The sequence below is a fragment of the Panthera pardus genome, unplaced genomic scaffold (assembly GCF_024362965.1).
Source record: "Panthera pardus isolate Hobbes unplaced genomic scaffold, ASM2436296v1 HiC_scaffold_12, whole genome shotgun sequence".
Taxonomy (NCBI): Eukaryota; Metazoa; Chordata; class Mammalia; order Carnivora; family Felidae; genus Panthera; species Panthera pardus.
In genome coordinates this window covers 77,493,591-77,515,605 of record NW_026526677.1, presented here as the reverse complement: position 1 = coordinate 77,515,605, position 22,015 = coordinate 77,493,591, and the positions used below count along the sequence as shown (strand labels likewise).

The 22,015-nt window shown below is 37.4% G+C and overlaps 1 protein-coding gene across 3 annotated transcripts in view; it reads left to right on the top strand.

The window, feature by feature from the left end:
• The window catches only part of MTMR2 (myotubularin related protein 2), a 116,915-nt gene that overhangs the window by 312 nt on the left and 94,588 nt on the right, over positions 1-22,015 (top strand). The window contains exon 2 of one of the 3 annotated variants that reach the window (XM_019450156.2): positions 9,518-9,588. The exons of 1 other annotated variant lie outside the window; for it this stretch is intronic. The gene's annotated coding sequence lies outside the window, so the exon portion shown is untranslated. Of the gene's footprint in view, positions 1-9,517; positions 9,589-15,217; positions 15,489-22,015 lie in introns of those variants that run through there. One more of the 3 variants, XM_019450157.2, reaches the window with a different exon arrangement.

Sequence of the window (22,015 nt, the reverse complement as noted above, 5' to 3'; positions counted from 1 at the left end):
TTCCGAAGGCTGCCCCGAAATTCCTTCCCTGGGACTTGGGAGCCACTTCTTCCTCCCTCTTTGGGATTTAGAAGCTGGGAAAAGGGAGGTTAAAACTCACTGCCGCCTTATCGGTGATTCTCCCTTTCGTGCAACGATCTCGTTTCATCCCTGGTTGAGGCAGCCCCAGTTCATTAGTTTCTCTTGTTTCTCATTCCATCTCGAATTATTTTTTTTGGACAGCCCTTCCCCCAGCCACCACCCCTCATTTCCTCTCTGCCTGTCTTTCTTTACTATTTTCAAAACCATCCTCCAGTCTTTCTTCCGTCTGTCCGTATGTCTTTGATTTTTGGATTCTTGCCCACCCTTTCCTCTTTTTTTCCATCACTTCACTTCCTTATCGCTTTCATGATTTTCCCTATACTCTGACCACCCGCCACCCTTTTCGTTTTAAAAATGTAAATAAAAATGCCCACTGTACGTCTCTTTTCTAAATCTTCCAGCTGAAAGTCATTATCTAGGAATCTGACTAGTCCTTAACCCCGAGTGAATAATGAGTGGTAGTTTTCTTTCTTGGACTACCGGTTCTCCTGGTTATTTCTCTTGTACCAGATGGGATTTTTTTCTCCCTGGAATTTTGAGGAGGACTTTAGTATGCAGTTTTGCAGACAGCTGTTGCGAATATTAACTAGACATGTTTTCGATGAATTTTTTTCCTTTGGTTTTAAAACAGTGATTTAAAATTTCGGGAAGAAATAACAGAAGACCTGTGTATATTATATATCCATAACAAAATAAGGTTCTTTTCCATCGAAAAATAGTCTAATTGTTATTAGAGAGTTATTAGATACTGATCTGCTATGTGAAAACATAATTTTCATTATCTTCTGAATAAACTGAAGTTTCTCTCTTTTAATTCATTTTGGGGTTTCATTAAATACGGGTGATACTGCTGTGTTTTCCTATTACTGTTCAGATCTCATTGGGAAATGATTAGCTGATATCATCATTATAAATTAAGATTCTCTTCCTAAAGCATTCATAGCAGCCTACCCACACCTTTTCCAGAGTTCTTAACAAACACAGTGTAATTGCTTGTTTAATTGTCTTTTTTATTAGGCTGTAAGCTACTGGAGGACAAGGACCTTACTCATTTTCTTATCTTATCTCCAGCATTTAACAGAGATGCTGTGTGTCAGAGGTGCTCAACAAACATTTTTTTGAATTTGTAGATTTAATAATTTTCCAGGAGAGAAGAATTTTTCTTTGCATTCAATTACATATATTGTACATTTGTTTCAAGTATTTTTAAAATTTTATGTTTATTTTTCTGAAATTTAGAAAGCTGAGGATTTAAAATTAAAGAGAAAACAGGTTGGAAAATTATATTTTATAGGAAAGTTATAAATGACAGCTATGGTTCAGAATAGAATGTAAAGAAAACAAATGAGGCAACCAGTAATCTCACCCAAGTAAGAGGATTTAGAACCACAGGAGGCAGCATAGTCTGTTAGAATGAACAATATACTGGAAGTTAGGAACTCTTAAAAGTCCCTGGCCCAGCTAGCTCTTTGGCTTGTATCATAATCTTTCTAGTCTATGTTTTCTCATCTTTCAAAATAAAAAAAGTTGGTCTAAAAAAACTGTAAGGTCTCTGGGTGCTCTAAAATTCTATCATTCTTTATCTTAATGACAATGATTATTAAGATGCATTCTTATCAACTACTAATTCCCTTTACAAATACTCTTTGTTAACGGATTTTTGAAATTATACTAAGTAAATGTCTGTTATTATTACAAATTAATGTACCTAATTATGCCACTTAAGCACATTTATTGCCCACCCCCAAAAGAAAGCCCAGTAACTTGAACGTTTATACATACATTTTAAGTCTTAATTAAAGAATTGGTTTTTTTTAAAATTTTTTTTTTTAATGTTCATTTATTTTAGAGAGAGAGAGAGAGACAGAGTGTGAGCAGGGGAGGGGCAGACAGAGAGGGAGACACAGAATCTGAAGCAGGCTCCAGGCTCTGAGCTCCGAGCTTCTAGCACAGAGCCTGATGCAGGGCTCGAACTCACAAACTGAGATCATGACCTGAGCCGAAGTCGGACACTTAACCGACTGAGCCACCCAGGCGCCCCTTAATTAAAGAATTGTTACTGACAGATGAATATGAGAAAAGTAACTCCTTGAAAGAGTTTTGACTGGAATATGTTATCCTCATCCTCTCTGGAAAAAATATAAGTATGATCTACTTTCCATAGGAGAATGCCAGCTTTCATTCCTCTCCTCTGGAAAGTAGAAAAAACTAACATTTATTGAGTGTGTGCTAGGTAGAATTCACCCTGCTAAAGTTTTTCATATCTTCTATTTTATGGATCATTACACTTGTTTGATCAGTGTAGAATAGCTGCATTGGAGATACTTGTTAGAAAGCTTAAATTTAAACTTAATCTAGGCTAACAATCAATTGTAGGTGATTCTAATACAGAGGCAAGGTAGACAACCATGATTAGAATAGCTATGCTAAGTGGCTACCCAGTAGCTTAAATTTTTACTTTGATAGCTTATGGTAAAGCAAACCATCAATGTTTGGACTGTATTGTCAGCCTTTTGCAGAAACGTTGCCCTTAAAGTGTAGTTTATTTTTTATGCCTTCTTTTTTTTTTACAGTCAGGACATTTTTGATTTCATATTTTCAATTAGGGAATTGCCATGTGAATTTTTTTGATACCTCCCATACAATAATAGTTTATATGTTCAATGTGTTTCCTATGTCTTTTCCAGACTAGACTGACACAGATTTCTGCTGAGTTTGGCTCCGAGAAAAATTGTTTATGTAAAAAACGTATGCTTCCCATTTGTTTGAAAATAGAAACTATGTAACTGCATCTTTCTCTTCAATTTAGCAAAAAGATTTCAGTCAGATTTGTAACTGAAGTTGGTAATACACCCCTCTCTAATTTCTTCAAGTACTTCTACTATTAGATGAATTCAGTTTAAGTATCATGTGATATTCAAATGTGTTAATTTGTAAGTTTTTTAATGCTTTTCTGGGATATCGGGGTAATACAAATCTGAAAAATAATACACTAGTCTTTCTGGTTGCCCATTGTTTTTGTGAAAATGACAAACCATTGCAGTGGGGTGACTGGCTCTTGTGGGATCTGTAGTTCACGCTAAATGCATGTTGAATCTTGATATCTACCTATCTGTCTGTCTATATCTTTAGTCATCTCAGAGTTGCTATTGCAGCTCTAGGCATTGCCTTCTAGGTCATCATTGACTTGATACTTTTTGGCCAGAAAAGAGTGATTTTATTTTTCATATGATATCCAGATAGCAGTTTCCTAATCAGCTATGTTCATGTTGTCTTGCATCCTTAAAAAAAGTAATGTTCTTTGGTGAGTCTTGCTTGGAGTTGCTCAACTTCAATAGGCTGTTCAGTAGCTCTTGTATATTCTGCTGTTGTCCATTCTTCAATGCGTCCAGCTGATAGAGAGAGAGCTGGGAGCAAATTCACTTCAGCACACTGACAACCTGGCTGTATTCCATAATTTAATTCTTGCTGCTCTGTCTCTGATTCTTGACATAAGTATGACTTATACAGGATAGAGTTAAAACAGTCCTGTGGGCTAGCTATGATAGCTAGGGTAGGCCTGTGCCTTAGAATTGTATAAATTATGCAGCCGGATTTGACACTATCCTGGTAGTATTCTGCCTTCTTAGTCTGGTTTTCCATTTTTTTCAGTTTGTACGCTGTTATAAAATGTACTGCTTGAGTGGGTTTCTTTGATTATTTTTTACTATGCATAATCAAATGCTGACACATGTGATGCCAAATAGGTGCCCAGTGAACATTTAAATAAAGAATGGTTGAATGTTCATTGCTCTTTTATATGTTGTGTCCACTCAAAGGATTAAAAAGGGTTTTCTTATGTTGAATTTGGCCTGTAAAGACACAATTTCAGGTTCAAGCTAGAGTTATTCTTAAATGAAGTCTCTTGACACACTGAGCTGATTTAATTGACTACATTATCTTTTCTTGTGCCCAGTCCTGTATATCTTCACAACATTGTGTTCCTGTAGCCTACCTGCTTTTCCATCTGCTACTCTTTATTATTTTGGTTTCTTTCTGTCTAACTTATCTTGTCAGTCATTTTATTTAATGCCTATTTCTTTCATCCTTTATATACCCTCATGCTGGGCACCACTTGTTCGTCTCAGATTATTTTGGTGTATAAGTTGATTTCTAGTCTATAAATTCATTAGCATTTATATTTACATATTTATATGCACATATTTACATTTAGCTTAGATAAAAATCAAAGGGTGGCACCCAGAATATACTCAAAAAAATAGCCTTCAACTAATTACATTTTTAAGTTACATGTCTTCCTTTAAAATTGCCATCATCTGAAAATAGCAAATCCTGGATTTTTGTTTCCATGAATTTTGACGGTACTTACAATCTGAAAAGGGAGAAAAGTTTTTGAGATTTCTGAGACACATTTTGTTGTAAGGTCTCACCTTTAGTTTCAGCCTCAAGGTCACTTAGAGGTAATATGTTGGTAGGAAATATGCTTTTGGGTTGTTTTCCAGTAGTGGTGATGGATTTGTGTCCAATCACACATTCTTACCCACTTCCTTGTGACTCTTGGCATGTCTTCGGAGGCAGCTGACCAGGATTAGTGGTAGAAACTCACTGTGGAACTTAGTGAAACTCACAGGTTGAACTTCCAGCCTTGGCCATATAATTAGCACTTTGTGTCAGACAGCGAATGTATTGGTCACTTAAAAATTACTTATTTTGGATTTTATTTTTCCAGGACCCTAAAAGAACTTTAAAGTTTTGTCAGACGAGATCCAATATTATTGTGAACTAATCAATAATTACTGTGTAGATATTTCTGAAAGAGCATTTAAAAAGATTAATTACTAGTCAAAAGTATACAAGTATACTAAAGCTGAGATTGGGTCCCCTATATGTTTTCTTCTTTCCTCTTTATGCTATCATCAGTAGTCTTCTATTAACGTAGACCATTAGTTCCCAGATCAGTAGCATCAGCATCCCTTGGGGATTTGTTGAAAATGCAGATTCCTTGGTCTTACCTCAGATTTAATTGGATAAAAGACTCTAGGGGTAGAGCCTGCGGTTTGTTTTAATATGTCCTCCAGGTGATCCTAAACTAAAACTAAGAGTTTGAGAGTCACTGCCTTAGGTCTTTTACTAATTGTTTTCTAGTAACTCCATCAAATTTGCTGAAATAGACTGGGTTAAGGTCTGTGTTACAGCTACCATAAGCCTATTACTTGACAGCATTTTTGTACAAATATTGATTGAAGTAGTGGAAGGTAAAAGTCATCTTTTGTGGATTTATGATATCTAATTTTGGGAAATTTCTTGAGGGTTTTTTTTTTTTTTTCTCAGCCATGAGTAACACATCAGAAATACGTGTTTTAGGCCTTTTCTTAAAAATAGGTATTTGGTGGGGCGCCTGGGTGGCTCAGTTGGTTAAGCGTCCGACTTCGGCTCAGGTCATGATCTCATGGTCCATGAGTTCGAGCCCCGCGTAGGGCTCTGTGCTGACAGCTCAGAGCCTGGAGCCTGTTTCAGATTCTGTGTCTCCCTCTCTCTCTGACCCTCCTCCGTTCATGCTCTGTCTCTCCCTGTCTCAAAAATAAATAAATGTTAAAAAAAAATAGGTCTTTGGTAAGATACATTAGGGGTAACATTAAAAAATATAATATTATAGGGGCGCCTGGGTGGCTCGGTCGGTTAAGCGTCCGACTTCAGCTCAAGTCATGATCTCACGGTCCAGGAGTTCGAGCCCCGCGTCAGGCTCTGTGCTGACAGCTCAGAGCCTGGAGCCTGTTTCAGATTCTGTGTCTCCCTCTCTCTCTGCTCCTCCCCTGTTCATGCTCTGTCTCTCTCTGTCTCAAAAATAAATAAATGTTAAAAAAAAAAATAAAAAAAAATATTATAAAGAAGTAATTCCAGGAAACCATCACCTGAACCAGTGAAGTCTGGATTACGCCCAAGGGAAGGAAATAACCCTGATACAGATGTCCAGAGAGCAGTAAGTTTATTTTGTAAAGCTGCCAAGTTCATGCTATTGTATTCAAAATCACCAGGGCCAAAGGTTGTATGTGATTCAGGACTTGACCAGTGGAAATTCTCTAGATTTTAGTAGAGAGTATTTTCTCTTTTTAAGAAAATTATTTTTGAATAGGTAAAGCACTTGCCATCTTTGTCCTATTGTTTGATTTAGTTAAATCTGTGGATAGGATTGAAAACTATTGAGAGGTTATAATTAAGGACAGGGAGTGATTTTATAAGCCTGCTTTCCACAGGAAATCAGGTTAAAAATGGAAATTTTGGGGAAAAAAAAGTTGGTACAAGGTTATTAAAATGAAAGACACTGGTGAAGATGCCCTCTTAATGAAAATAATAACCTCAGTTCACTTTCCTGTAATTCTATTACACAGAACTGATTGTGCTGTCCTTCTTAATGTGTTTCTGTATATGTACCAATGCTGTCATCACTATAGACTGCTATTGCATCAACTTTGTAGTTCTTCCCCTGCCCAAGTACTTAGTACTTACTGTGGCAATACTCGCTGATGACTTTTCATTTCTTTCAGAGACTCTTACTGGATGTGATTATCTCTTGGGCTCTTTAAATACTTTTTAGTCTATATTAAATAAGGGCAGATGCTATATTTTCAATATAATAAGAATTAACTTTTAAAATATGTTTCAGGGGTGCCTGGGTGGCTCAGTCTGTTAAGCGTCTGACTCTTTTATTTTTATTTTTTTTTAATGTTTATTTATTTTTGACAGAGACAGAGCATGAGCAGGGGAGGGGCAGAGAGAGAGGGAGATGCAGAATCTGAAGCAGGCTCCAGGCTCCGAGCTGTCAGCACAGAGCCTGACGTGGGGCTCGAACTCACAGACCGCAAGATCATGACCTGAGCCAAAGTCGGATGCTCAACCGACTGAGCCACCTAGGTGCCTCGCGTCTGACTCTTGATCTTGGTTCAGGTCAGGCTCCACACTGGGCATGGGGCCTGCTTAGGATTCTCTCCCTCTCTCTCTGCTCCTTCCTTGCTTGCATGTGTGCGGGCACACACACACATACACACACACACACTCTCTCTCTCTCAAAATAAATAAATAAACATTAAAAAAAGTGTTTTAAACTATATACTTCAAAAACCCTAAATAGTGATACTTGGAAAACTCTTCTTATTTTTTTAAAGTTAGGGTTTTGATTTCACAGAGTATAAGAGAAAATCCAAACTAACTGGCTTAACAGAGATAATTTAAGTTTTTCACCCACATAAAAACCCAGGGGTAGTCAGTACAGATCCGATATAGTGGACCTGAAGTGTCAAGGGCACAGACTCGTTATTCCAGTGTTATCTCGTGAACCAAAACATTTGTTGAAGCGCTAACCTTTGCATTCATTGTAGTCACGAGAAAGGAGGAAGGGAAGAAGAAAGGTATGTTCTCTCTCTTTAAAGGATACTTTTTTGAAGTTACATGTAGTCTTTTAAGCTTCTATCCAGTTGGTCAGAACATGTTCCCATGGCCATACGTAGCCAAAAGGAAGGCTAGGATATATAGTCTCTTCTGGGAGGCCTGTGTTAAGCTAAAAATGGGAGGTTCTGTCTATAAGAAATAGGAGAGAATTGGTATTGGAGGTAATTAGCAGCTTCTTCATATTATTTAAATGAATCATTTTAGCAAAGAAAACATTTTCCGGTTAAAGTCTACAATACTTCACTTCTGAGACTTGCAAAAGCAGTGCCCAACGTAGAAAATGCACTGAGAGACATGATATATGGTAGCAGACTAGAAAAGAAAACTGTATCTTGGAGCACTCTAAACTCTTGAGTTTTTTAACTTTCTGTTTTTTTGTGTATTATTTTGGGCCAGATTTTTATAATCCTAATCTGGGATTATAATGTAAAAGGGATATGTTTAATAATCGTCAGCTTGTGAAGTGAAAGGCAAATGGAAGTCAAATGAAGAATGATCAGCTGTACTCTTTCATTGTTTATTTCCTTTGAGGAGCTCAAGGAATTGCGTGGTAAAGTGGCCGTGGTGGTGAGGATGGTGGCCTACACTGCTTACTCTTCTGCAGTTCTCAGCTCATTTCCAAGCCACGTGTCCATGTGTTTTATTTCCCACCCCCAAAATACTGCATCAGGTTCTATTTAGGTATTTTCTCTCATTTCAATTCTAACGGTTTGGTATCTGTAAGGGAAATAAAGCTTGCCGTTTGGGGCCCTGTTAGTTTCTGAGTGCTTTTGCCAATATTTTGTGTGTTTTTATATATTTGACCTACAAATTTGAAAATCCACAGAAATCTGTTTATTCATTTTTGTGTGTCCTAATTTAAATATTACTATTTTAAGCATGGAATGTCAAACATAGGTGTTTAATCATTTAGGAGTGAGTAGGAGAGGGTAGAGAAGTCTCCTCTGGATTGTATTATTCCTTGGATTCAGAGGGTTTAATAGGCATGAGTAACCAATATATGCATCTCCTTTCTTAACAGAATTGCATTCACAGATGACTGCAAGTGAGCAGTTTTTCAGATAGGACTCTGTTAGCAGGTCGTGTGTTAGCAAAAGGAATAATAACTTTGGCTGATGATAGGCTCCTGGTTACCAGGAGCTTAATTTTCTTGAGCTGAGCCAGGATGCTCAGCAAGGTCAAAAATAAAATTTTATACGATACAGATGTCCTCTGCTACTGGTATTGAATAATATTCTTCCATTACCACCAAAGGCAGTACCTAAAAATATAAGCCCCTGGGATAAGCTTTGCTTTTCAAGTGGTGGACAGTTATTCTACTAGTAAATTAATATTGTTGTTGTGATTATTAATACTAATATAAATAATAAGTATAAATAATAACATTTCTGAGTGCTAAATCCTTTAATATGCATTTTCTCATATCATCATCATAATTGGATAAAATAAACAGTGTTAACTGTTTCCATTTTACAGATGAGAAAACTGAAGATTAGGGAGAGCAGTTTGACATTTGGACCCTAGTCTTTTTAATGTTAGGGTCTTCGTAAAGAACTGATCATACCCGAAGATCTAGTGTTCAAGGTCCAGGCCAAAACCTGGTGGTTAGAGGACAGTCCCGAGGCAAGTTGATGGGTGGTAGAGTGATTGGCTGCACTACCGAGAAGGAAAAGGATAACGTGTACACAGTAATTAGTGCGTTCAGAGTGTCCATATTTGGAGAGAATTTTCTCTAGCTTTGAATGTTGTTTTCTTCTGACAGAAAATTGGATGATTTTTTTTTCTTTGCTTGATGATTAAGAGGATAGTGTCATTAGAACAACACTACATTTTGAACGTCAGATAAATTATGAAGCAGCTAGACGTGGTACCAGAACCTCCTCTTGCCATTCCCTACCCTGCAGGCTTTATAGAATAATTTAGAATACTTTACTGTAGGGTTCCTTAAATATCTGAATTCCCCTAAGTTCCTTTGTGTGTTTGTTTACAGTTAATGTGTTAAGAGCCATTGACATTTGAAGATCATCAGAAGTGAAGATAAAACATCTCAAAAATTATAATGTAAGTGAATGGGAAAATGGAATTAAAAATGGACAAAAGTTAATATTGCCAACAATATTTCTGGAATCCATATACTTTTGCCCCAAATGAAATTTATGCATTTGAGTAACCATTAACTTCAAACTTGAGTCCCAATTCCAAGTCCCAGTCCTTAAAATTCTGTGTTGGAGTAAACAGTTGCTACGTTTTAGTCACCAGTAATTTTCCATTAAAATTCTTTGGGCTTCCGCATAATGTTTTTTCCCTTTTTCTCTTTAGTAGTTTGCAGTTTGACAGTGGCTCCTGCTATATTTAAAATTATATGTGTGTACAGACTGAGGTTTTTGCTCTTCAGCTGGTGATGTATGTTCTACCCAATTTTAATTTTACTACCATTTTGTATGTTTCTTAGCCAAAAATATGACAGCTAGTCTCTTCCCTTCCTTTCTTCCTCTTTATAAATATTTATTTATCATCTACTGTGGCCTGCACATTATGCTATATGCAGAATTCCTAAGACCTTGGTGCTTACATGAGTTGTGTCATTTTTTTTATACAGTTAGGGACTTTAGAGATCATTTGTGAGTCACAGTGATGTGACTAGGACTTGTGATGACCTCAAGTGTGGCTGAGGACCACCTGCATATTTCAGTCACCGGTGTTGCTTGGTGGACATTTAACTTCCTAGCTTCCAGTGCAGACATTCTGAATCATGGGGAGTGGGCCCAAGAATCTGCACTTAAAGTGAGAACCTTCAATCCAGATACTTTCTAGAATCTATAAGTTTGTAGATGCAGGAACAGACCTAGAGAAGTTTAATAATTTACCCAAAGGTACAATATGTGCTAGAAGGCCAGAGAAGATTGGTGTCGTTTCAAGTCCTTTAAAGTCACAGAGCTAATTAGTGTTAGAAGTGTTCTGACTCCCAGTTCTAGACTTCATTAAATCATGTAGTGACTTTTGTTGGGCCAGGCAACTTCACTGTGTATATATAAAATCATAACTAATTATCACTGGTATTGAAAAAATTAAATGCACATATGGGTTTTGTGTATGAAAAACATGGACTGTTTTTTCATCAGATATGTGACTGGTTCTGATTTTGAAATCATTAGATGGAAAAAGACCTTAGTAGTCCAAGTAGATCCCCCCACCCCCACTCCGGCCATGGTACTATTCCTACTTGGCCTTTAAGTTTTATGCTTCTGAAGAAGGATTTGATTTAATTTTTGCATCATGGTAACTAGCATAGTGCTTTGCAGATAGTAGGTGCTTGCTAAACTATAGTATGAACAGTTTACTGTTAAAACTTTGTCCCCCCCCTCCCCCCTTTGGATTCTGTTATATACTATTAGGAGTGGTTTTATTTTCTTGATATTTTATTGTTGTTTTTTATTTTGGCGGGGTGGGGGGAGAAGAACGGGGGAAGAGAGAGAGAGAGAGAGAGAGAGAAGATCAAGAGAGAAGATCTTAAGTGGACTTCTTGCTCAGCGTGGAGCCCAGTGTGAGACTTGATCCCTCAACCCTGAGGTCATGACCTGAGCCAAAATCAAGAGTCACTGACTGAGCCACCCATGCGCCCCATGAATCTGATATTTTATATACCAAGCCAGAGACCTTAAACAATCGGTTATTTTATATTTTTAGTATTGAATTATTATAGCTGATAGTCACAGTATCTCTGAGGGATTGAAATAGTCTAAATTATTTTCTGAATTACAGAAGTTTGACTTAGTTTTAGTATTGTGTATATTTTGTATTGCATATGGTATACTGATAGTTACTGAATTATAATCTTACATTAGGAAATATAGTTTTCCAATTTTTGGGAAACATTCTGTAATTCTCAAATTTGTTAGTAAGTTTAACTATAAAATGCCATTTTCCAATTTTCTGAATATTTTGGAACATGTTTTAATTGTAAGATATAAGAAAAGCAATATTTAAAAATAACTTTTTCATTTCTAATAAGTTTAAGTAATGTAAATTTTCTTTCCATTGAATTTTTTTCCTCTGTTTTAACCACAGACCCCAATAAATACTATATAGCTGTAAAAGAGAACTTTATCCACTATGTAATCTAACTTTTTCATTTTTTTATGCTAGGACACTAAAGCTAAGGGATTTGCCTAAGAGTGGAAATTTTATGAATGTTGCCATATATTTGTGAACAAACAGAATAATATTTATGGTATTTCTATGATGACATGTGTGAAAAGCTTTTAAAAAAGTGTCACACGAGTAGAATGTATTATGATTACTGCTATGATGATAATATGTCTGCTAAGTTCCCTCATGACTTGATTGAAAATTTTCACTATTGTTTAATTTAAAGTCAGAAAAAGAAACTGGTCAGATTTTACTGAATTTCCTTTTACTTTGCAGGTTCCCTAAATTTCTCTTTCACTGTGTGTAATCTAATCCAGATTGTCACCTTATAAAATTACACAAAATACTCACGATGATATTTATTGGAAGAGTTCTGTCGGCCATTTTCCATGGGAAAATGATGAATGCCCAGTTTTATCCCTCAGTGTAATCAAAGTAGCTAATAGTAATAATAACACATTTTGGTGTAGTTTTTGTGGTTACAAAGCTCTTTGACCTACATCATCTCCATTGTTTCTCATAACAGCCTCGTGAGGTGGATCTTTGATAGATGAGTTACTGAAGCTCAGAGAAGTGATGTGATTGTCACAGTCTCCTGTGCGTAAGAGATGGAGTTAGAACTTAAACTTTGACTCCAAATGCCATTCTGTTTCCACTTCCCAGCATAAATCTTAACGTGGAACCCCTGGAGTTTCATGGGGTATACATCTTGCTATTTAAAAGAAATTCTGAGTATTGGAAAATCGATGACAGTTTCATCTTGTCCAGCCAACCTGATTATTCAGTGCATACTTCTCTTTAAAAGTCCGACTCATGTTGCTACTTTTAAAATACTTAATAAGAGTTGCAGGTATCTTTTGGATCAAAGACTCATTCTCAGCATGGCTACTAGTGTGTGCTGCTTAAAATTATTTGAGTGTTTAAATGTTTTTTTTTAATACTTTTTTTTAACGTTTATTTACTATTGAGAGACAGAGAGACACAGAGCATGAACAGGGGAAGGGTAGAGAGAGGGGGAGACACAGAATCTGAAGCAGGCTCCAAGCTCTGAGCTGTCAGCACAGAGCCCGACACGGGGCTCAAATTCACAAACCACGAGATCATGACCTGGGCTTAAATTCACAAACCACGAGATCATGACCTGAGCCGAAGTTGGTCGCCTAACCAACTGAGCCACCCAGGCGCCCCTAAAATTATTTGAGTGTTTAAATGTTTGAAACAGTAGTATGTTGAACTATACAAGCTCAAAAAATAAACTGTGATATAATACAACACAGTGTACTGAAATGTCTTGATTCCTTCTTAGTCCTTGGCTCTTTAGTTCTGATTCTACTTGTTGACTGTGACTCTGGATGGGTCACTTGATTTCTGTGAGCCTGATTCCCTTATCTGGAGAAAGGGTAAAATGATATCTGCTGTCCTACCTTTTATAGGGCTGCTTTGAGGCCTAAATATGAGGATTGATGATGCTGACAATAAGAAAAAATCAGCTAACTGCTGTGTAATGCATATCATGTGGTAGGCACAGTTTTAAGTATAGTTGGTTAAGCATCTGACTCTTGATCTCAGCTCAGGTCTTGATCTCAGGGTCTTGAGTTCAAGCCCCGTGTTGGGGTCCACACTGGGCATGGAGCCTACTTTTAAAAAAAGTATTTTATATATGTTCATTTAGTTCTCATAACAGTCCTGCAAGGTATACGAATTGTTACTATTGCCACTTTGTAGATGCAAAATCTGAGGCACAGAGAGGTGAAGTAACTTCCTCAGGGTCATACAGGGTGACTGAACCAGAATTTAGTACCAGGCAGTGTAGCCCTAGAGTTGGTAGTATGTGTGGAAGATAGTGTGCTTTGACCCTTGTAAAGGGCTATGCTAATGTTAACCATTAATACTTTAAAAAATTGTTTAAAAAGAGAGATGTGTTCCTCATCCTTGTTATACAGATAGAGAAAAAAGACAAAAACAAGCAAGAAAAAAGTCTTTATGATTTATGATTTTTAACAATTAACTGACCTCACAAATTTGGAAGAATATTAGAAATTATGGAGAGAGAAATTACTGAATGAGGCTAATACATTTGATTTTTAATTTAACCTTTCCAGGCTAAAATGAGAAAGAGACATTGAGTGCTTTTCTTTTCCTACTGAATGTTTTAACTTCATGACTGGAAAACAAAGTGAAATACCTGTGTTATTTTCTGGGATTTTGACGTTTGTGCAGAAAAGTTTTATCTCATTACACTGCCAGGGAGTGACTAGTTAATAGTAATAATTAGTTTTGCTTTGTCTAGGATTACAAAAAAAAAAAAAAAGCAAACCTTTAGATAGTCTGAAGAATGAATATGTGACTTTATGGTTTTAATGCTGAATTCAGATTTGCATGATGGGGTGAGAAAATCATATGTGAGGTCATTTGTGAAGGAATGAATTCCCTATATGTTTTTCTGTTTGTCCACCTCAAGGTGTTTTTGAGAAAGCATTTATTGCATAATAGGTCAACTGCCTTTTTTTAGTGTTTCTGACCTTGTATTTCAATTTGGGATGGACGTATTTGTTTCTAAAAGGAAATGCAGTTTCAGAGTCGTGCACTTTGAGTTCTAATGATGTGACCAATTTTCAGTTTAGTATGACATTTTCTCAGCTACACTTCACTATAAATAACTTCCCCTTTAGGCTACTTATGAATCCGTATAAGTTTTAATTTTAGCTCTCGTCTTCAGAGTTTGAGTCAGATTTAGAAGTTCTGAGAAATTCTTTTAAGGGGCTGCTGAGGGTTTTGGGATTGGCACTGGGACTCAAGGTGCCTCTTACTCCATTTTTACCCCATTCTCTGGACACACGCTAGTATTGGCTAGAATATTTTGGTTTTTACTTGTCCATTTATTTATATTTCCAGATAAGTGCTTTGAAGAAACACTACTCTGCAGAAAAAAAAGTATGTAAGGCATTTCCTTTATAGCCTGGTTTTTCACACTTGCTGGTGCATTACCACATAATATGCCCTGACTTTTGGGAAATATAGTTGACAGACCTGAAAACAAAATAATGAAATTAAAATGTCCCCAAGGTCACGTGTACCTTAGAACCTTGGGATTTTCCAGACAGAGTGCCAACATGCGCCAGCTGTCCCAGTGCTCAAATCCCCTTTGTTTCTCGGAAGAATACAAAATGTATTCTCTCATCTGTATCCATCAGATGCCATGATGAGAAGATCATTTATGCTGTATCTTTTTATACTATAGATCGGTTAAGAAATTTAGGGTTCTGGTGTAGCATTTCAAAAAATAATTATAAGCTATAAATTAATTTGGTTTTGGTAGTTGTTTTTCTATTTTGGGGATCCTGCAAATATTCTGACAATAAGTCTTTTGTGTGCCAATGTTTTATACACACTGCAGGCTTTTTATTATTTTTTTTTAATAAAATTTTGAACAGAATGACTGATAGAACATGAATAGTGCTTATGACACTATGGTCCATTGTGTAAGCGCTGAAAGCAAATTTGCATTCCTCGAAAAGCTTGTTCACAGGCAGAATATAGAACACATTCTTTAATGTTCTTGGGCAAACATGTTATGCGTGTGCTCAGGACATTAGTTTCAAGAGAATACTTTTTAAAAAGGACCTTTTCTTTCCATGGACTACTGAAGAAAAATTAAATTGGCAGTAGGAGGGAGTGAAGCGATTTAAATAAGGCAAGTGGTTTAGATTTTATTGTAATGACTATGGTCAGTAGTACCTGGAAGCAAAAGACATACAACCTCTCCCAGATCCTCTGGAGGCGTTTGTTTACTAGGATATACGAAAAGATAGGTGAGTTGTTTTCAGGCTGGTTTGAATGAAGGGTATATATCGTGCTGCTATGTTTATCTGTACCTTTAATTTTCAGACATACTTTTTTACTTTCGGTAGAAATGGTTTTATTGGATTTTGAAATATTAGATCAGGAGAAATAAGAGTACTATAAATATACTTATGGCGTCTGTTAGTGCTTGGGTTTTATATTTCTGTTCACTATTGCGAAATACCTCCAAGTATACTATGAATGACAATAAAGTAATGATAATTCCATTAATAGTCCAGCAAACCAGTAAAGGCAGAGAGGTTCAATACTTTGCTAATGGTTACACTGAAAGATTCAGGTGACGGAATTGGTTTTGTGAGTGAAGCTTTGGGCAGTCTTCTGTTTGACTGTGTCAGAAGTTACGTAAGATGTGTGTGTATGTGTATGGGTGTGTAATATATGTATAAATATATAACATAGAAAAATATAAATATATTATTTATAGATAAATAAAAAACAAAAACATAAATATAATATATGTTCATACATATATAAAAAACAACTTCATCCTGATATTTGTTCTTTGTTTTAAGTGATTCATCAAACTCTTTTTAAGTTTAAAAGTTAGTACGTGCAGTTATCTTAATCAAATGAGGACATTTTACAGTATAGACCTAAGTGTAAAGTACTTTTGCAGCCAAATGCTTTGCTTCATTTTAATTTAATTAATCGATTCCTTCTTAAAAGGAGACCCTTATTTCTGATCTCATTCTGTTTTCCCTTCTGAAGAAGATACTCTTATATTTCCACAGGGCTATTTGTTGAATATTTTCTATCACTGCCCGTTATTTAGCACTAATAACTTTCAATAGGCCATGTTTTTGATCCTTATTATAGTCTTCCACGGTATTGTTAACTTATAAAGAACAAACAGAGACAGATGTAAGTAACTTGCCTGAATTGTTATTTGCTAAGTGGTGAGATCAAGTCTCTGTGACCCTAAAGCTTATGTTTTCAGCCACTAAGCACTTCTACATCTTGTTCTGTGCTTTGTGTTCTCTTCTGTTTCAGTTGTGTCCTGTATATTCCTTCATTGCTATACAGTACTATTATGAGACACTTTCATATCTGGCACCTTCATTAGGTTGTAAGTCCCTTGAAGAAAATGAATCTATTTTCAACTTTATCCCTAGTATGTAATCCATTGCTGATGTTAGTAAATGTCTGTGGAAGAGATAGATGAGAGGGCATGATAAGGGAGATTCAGGAAGTTCCTTCTCCCCAAATGGAGGGGAAGCTTGGTAAGAGCAGGGGGGCAGATAGCTAAGAGGCCTTTAGCTAGAGGTAGGCTTTCTTAGTTTCTATCCTTCCAAGGAGCTGAGCGGTACTCTGAGGCATGGGAATATTCGGAGGTGATAGGTGAACCCTGCTCTCTGGAGGCAGATTTCTCTGCCTTTGCAGCATTAACAGTGATGCTTGTAAGCCTAGTAGTATTGAGGCAAGAAGTACTTCTGTAGTTGGTACCCCAATTTATTTGTTTGAACATAATTTTCTTAATTTGCAACTTTTTAGCTTGATTAATTCTCAGGAATGATTATAATTTTAAAAAATCTCCTAACTGAAACAAAAAAATAGAAAAATGGAGAGGACTTTATCTTATTTAATGGTACGCTTTTGAAAAGCACACAGAGAGTAATTCCTGTCCCTCTACCAATAATTAGTTTGTATAACTGCTCGCCTAAATGCTATACTTTGAAATGGCAGAACTTTTGATACCAAAAGGGTGGAGCATTGTTCTTAGGAGTAGTGTAGCAAAGGAAAAAGACATTCTGTTATAACAACAGCAGACCAGTAAATGTGTGGGAATGACTAAGAGTCAGATGATGGGATTTCTGTTTTGATCTTGTGGTGGAAGGAAAACTGTGTCACTCTGGCTAAGATAGTGGCAGAGCTATTAAAAAACAGAGTATGACTACAGCTGTTCTCTATTGTGCCTCCCTTACTGTAGACCTAAGTTCTGTTCTTCCATGGGTATGTGTATTATTTTGTGGAACTAGAAGTTAACATTTAAATAAGATCAACTTGCTTCTTTTTAATTAGGAATAAAGAGAATAATATAGCTTAGGGTGGGATGAGGAGTGGGTTAAAGAGCAGGGAATTCTGAGGAGAGGGACTTCCCATTTATAGAACCCATGGCCCTGCAAATTTGGATAAATGCATTTGTGAATGTAAATTGCTTGCACGTTCATATAATCTTTACTCTTCCTAAGAGTTGAGAATGAATCAGAATTTAATACATTAGACTATAATTATAGATTTTTTTTAAGTTTATTTATTTTGAGTGAGAGAGAGAGAGAGAATGCGTGTGTGTGCACACAAGTGCTTGTACTTGTGTGAGTGGGGGAGGGACAGAGAGAGAGAGGGAGAGAGAATCCTAAGTGGCTCCACAGTCAGCGCAGAGCCCAATGTGGGGCTCCAACTCACGAACCATGAGATCATGACCTGAGCCGAAATCAAGAGTCGGACGCTCGACTGACTGAGCCACCCACGTACCCCTAAAGAGTTCTGATTTTTATTTGGGAAATTTTCTTGGATTAAGCATTTACTGAGTTTGTGCATTTTACCAAAGTAGAACACATACACTGGCTTGAAAACATTAGCAAAGAACCAGTAAGAAATAGCTGTGAATTAAGGGTGAATGTGCTGAAGGGGACATATATCCGGGAGGAATGCTGTTAATCTGGAAAGTCGTCCTGGAAAGATGCCTTGTTTCTTAGACAGCTCCATATATATTTGTTTTTTGCTTTAAACTTAAATCTTAAACATTTTAACAGTGACTTCATTTTCTACATTTTAGCATGTTATCAGTTGCAGGACATTCCTGCCCTCTGCCTGTTTTTTTTTTTTTTTTTTTTTTTTTTTTTTAGCAGTAGGATTTACCTATAAAAGACTCTTACAATTCAGGGGTGCCTGGCTGGCTCAGTTGGCTAGCTGTCCTACTCTTGATCTTGGTTCAGGTGTTGATCTTGGGGTCATGAATTCAAGCCCTGTGCCGGGCCATGCAGGGTGAAGCCTACTTAAAAAAAAATTTTTTTTTTTCAAAAAGAATCTTAAAATTCAGATAGCATTTTCAGTTATTTTTTTAATAACTATTCAGTGAGATAACGAGTAAGTATTTTTTATTTCTACTCATAATATGAAGTTGAGGCTCTAAAGCCTAACCGACTTTCCATAATTTATGAGACCTATTTCTCTTCTTGTAGTTTAAACTCACATGTCTGGTTGGAGTGGGAGAGTAGCTTATCTATGTGTTAGCATTTGCCAAAGCATCCCTTGCTTTATATTGTGAAGATGCTTTTTAGTATGATAACGTAATCGACTATAAAACACTTAACTATAGATCTCCTTTTTTGGTTGTGAAATTGTACGTGGCAGTTGTGGTGAAAACAGAAAGAATCTGTGTTTCCAACAATGATTTAATAATTGGAACAGGTTGCTACAAGGGAAATATAAAATTTTCTTCTGTAGAGGTTATTTTTGTTTGCTCATCTTGTTTTAAATGAATTGTATTAAGTTTCCTCAGGAGAGACTATTTGATTGTTGACAGTTTAGTTCCTTGGTTCTTTTAAAAAAAAATTTTTTTTAATGTTTATTTTTGAGAGAGAGAAAGGGAGAGAGAGCAAGCAGGGGAGAGACAGAGAGGGAGACACAGAATCTGAGGCAGGCTCCAGGCTCTGAGCTGTCAACACAGAGCCCAGCGTGGGGCTCGAACTCATGAACTACGAGATCATGACCTGAGCCAAAGTCGGACGCTTAACCAACTGAGCCACCCAGGCACCCCAGTTCCTTGGTTCTTTATTGACCAAATTATTAGAGTCTTATTTGTTTGGCTCCGTCAGTCCTGTGTTTAACCTTATTCTGATAAATTAGAGTTCTCTGATGGCAGTGGGAGGTGTCCTATTCCAGGCTCCATTAGGTATAAATAGTTTAAATTGTTTTGGTGTTTCTGTTTGTCAAGTAATGTGCTAAACTCTTTGCACACGTGATTTTATTTAATCCTTATAACTAGGTGAAGTCTTCCTGGCAGTCAGTAATTATTAACTAAGTGAAGGAGATATAAAATAAATAAGTAAAACAAAAACTATGTCAGATGATAATAAGCACTCTAGGAAAAATGAAGCAGGGAAGGGAGTAGAGAATGAGTGGGTGGGTTTAGAGTAGTTTGCAATTTTAAATACAGTGGTCGGGGAAGATCTTACTAAGAAGGCAATATTTGAGCAAAGAAGCTGAAGGAAAAAAAATGGGAAATATGGGAGAATAAAGTTAGAGATAACTGGAGGAATAAAGGTCTTCAAGTAGGAAGTTGCCTAGTGTGTTTGAGGAACAGAAAGGAGTCAGTTATAGGCCAAGGGAGCAAAAGGAAGAATGGTAGAAGATCAGGGAGGTTAGGATGGGAATGGATTGCCAAAGGCCTCATAGGCCATTTTGGAGACTTGGGCTTTTATTCTGAGTGAGATGGGAAGGTAGTGGAAGGTTTTTTTGCAGAGGAATGACAATATCTGATGTTTCAAAAAGTCTCACTCTAGCTACTGTTGTAAGAACAGACTGGGGGGGAGATGCGGGAGTGATCTGGCTGCAACATCTGTCACCCCATTGATTTCCGGGGTTGACTTGGCCGATCTGGCTGCCTAGTCAGGTGTCCTCCTCCTCCCTCACTGGTCCATGTGCATCCGTCCCAAAGCTGTTTTCTTAGTTGAAGAGGACGCCCTTCCCTGATAGAGGAGGAGCATTCTTCTTAGGTCAAGGGTATCCGAGTAGCTGCGCTCCCCCACTAGAACCTCTAAACAACTCTCAGCGTCCGTTTGTAAGAGAACTTAGGGTAGTTGAATTTCCAGGACTCCAGATACCCCCAGATGAGGTGCTGTGTGAGACAGTTTGCCTTTCTTAAAAACAAAAACAAAAAACAAACTGGGATGCAGAAGCAAGGACACTGGTTTATCGGCAGTTAGAAGCATCCAGAGGAGAGAGATGTAGAAGAGGTAGAAGTGATTGGATACGGGTACTGGACATGTTTTGAAGGTGCAGCCAACAGAATTTCCTGAGTGTTTGAACATGTAGTTTAATGGAAGTCTCAAAGATGACTCCAGAGTTTTTGGCCCAAGAAAGTATAGAAGGCTGGATTACCATTTACTAAGATGTTAGAGCTGGTTTCAGGAAGAAGGGTAGGAGCTAGGTTTGGGGCATCTTAGGTATCCACCTGAAGGTGTTAAATAACTAGGTTATTGGAATCTGGAATTCAAGAGAGAAATCTGGGATAGCACTAAAAATTTGGGTTCATCAACTCATTGCTGTTAAAGCTGTGAGACTGGGTGAGATTATTAAGGAGGGGAGGTGTTGTCAAGGACTAAGAGTTCAGGGGTACTCCAATGTTAAGAGGTTAAGGTGAGAAGGAAACATTATAGGAGATCTGTGAGAAAGAGTAGTTAGTAGCTAGTAGGGTAGCCATGAGTTTTGGAAGCTGAGTGTTGAAAGTATTTCAAAGAGGAAAGGCCAGTTATCTCAACTGCTGCTGATAGATGAGTACTAAGTATTGACAACTGAGTTTAATGGAGTGGATGTTGTTGATGACCTTGACAAAAGCATTTTGGCTGGCCTGATGGAAGTGGGTTCTGAGAGAATGAGAAGTGAGGGATTGGAGGCAGTGAGTATAGACATCTTCAAGGAGTTTGGCTAGAAAGAAGCTTAGAGGAATGAAGTGGTATCTGGAGAGGTTGACAGAACCTCTGTGGTCACAGTGCAGAGCCCGACGGGCTCGAACTCACAAACAGTGAGATCATGACCTGAGTCAAAATCAAGGGTTGGATGCTTAACCCATTGAAACCCAGGTGCCCTGAATGCTTGGGGTTTTTAAACACAGACAGGAAGAATAGTCTGAAAGTGGCAGTGAAGAACAGGGCCCGATTTGCAGGGCCAGTGGTGGGAGAGGGGTATAGGAGAGAAAATGAAGACTTAATTCTCCATTTGAAAGAGCTATGGGAAGAGCAGTGTTCTTGGGAAAACCAGGCTTCAGTTAAGAGTAAAAGGTGAAGAGACCATTTAAGAGAGAGAGTAGAAGAAAAATTGCTGATGTTTGACCTTGAAAATCCAAAGTACAGGAGTTAGGGGTGAATGGAAGATGAGATCAGAAGAGAGGTTTGGGGTCTGGCCGTTCTGACTTCTTGTGGGAACTGTCGAAAACGGAGATGAAGGATATGATGAAGTTAGTCCTTACGGTTTTTAAGATGGGGATGTGGTGAGACTGAGTGTTGAAGGGGGTGGGAAAGTTAAGGTCCTGCATGGACGACCCACAGTTCTGGTTGTTTCCTCTTCACTTTGCTGATAGTGGGGGTGAGGCCAAGGGAGAGATGGAAGGACAGTCTTACTCCTCTAGAGCATTTGGATTTCTGATGCCCTTTCTTAACTCCTGCAGATGGAGGCTAGTTGCTGGGGGAGAGTGGGTGGTGTCACTTGGAACCCAAGGAGCTGAATTAATGACCAATTTGTCATCTCTGTTTTG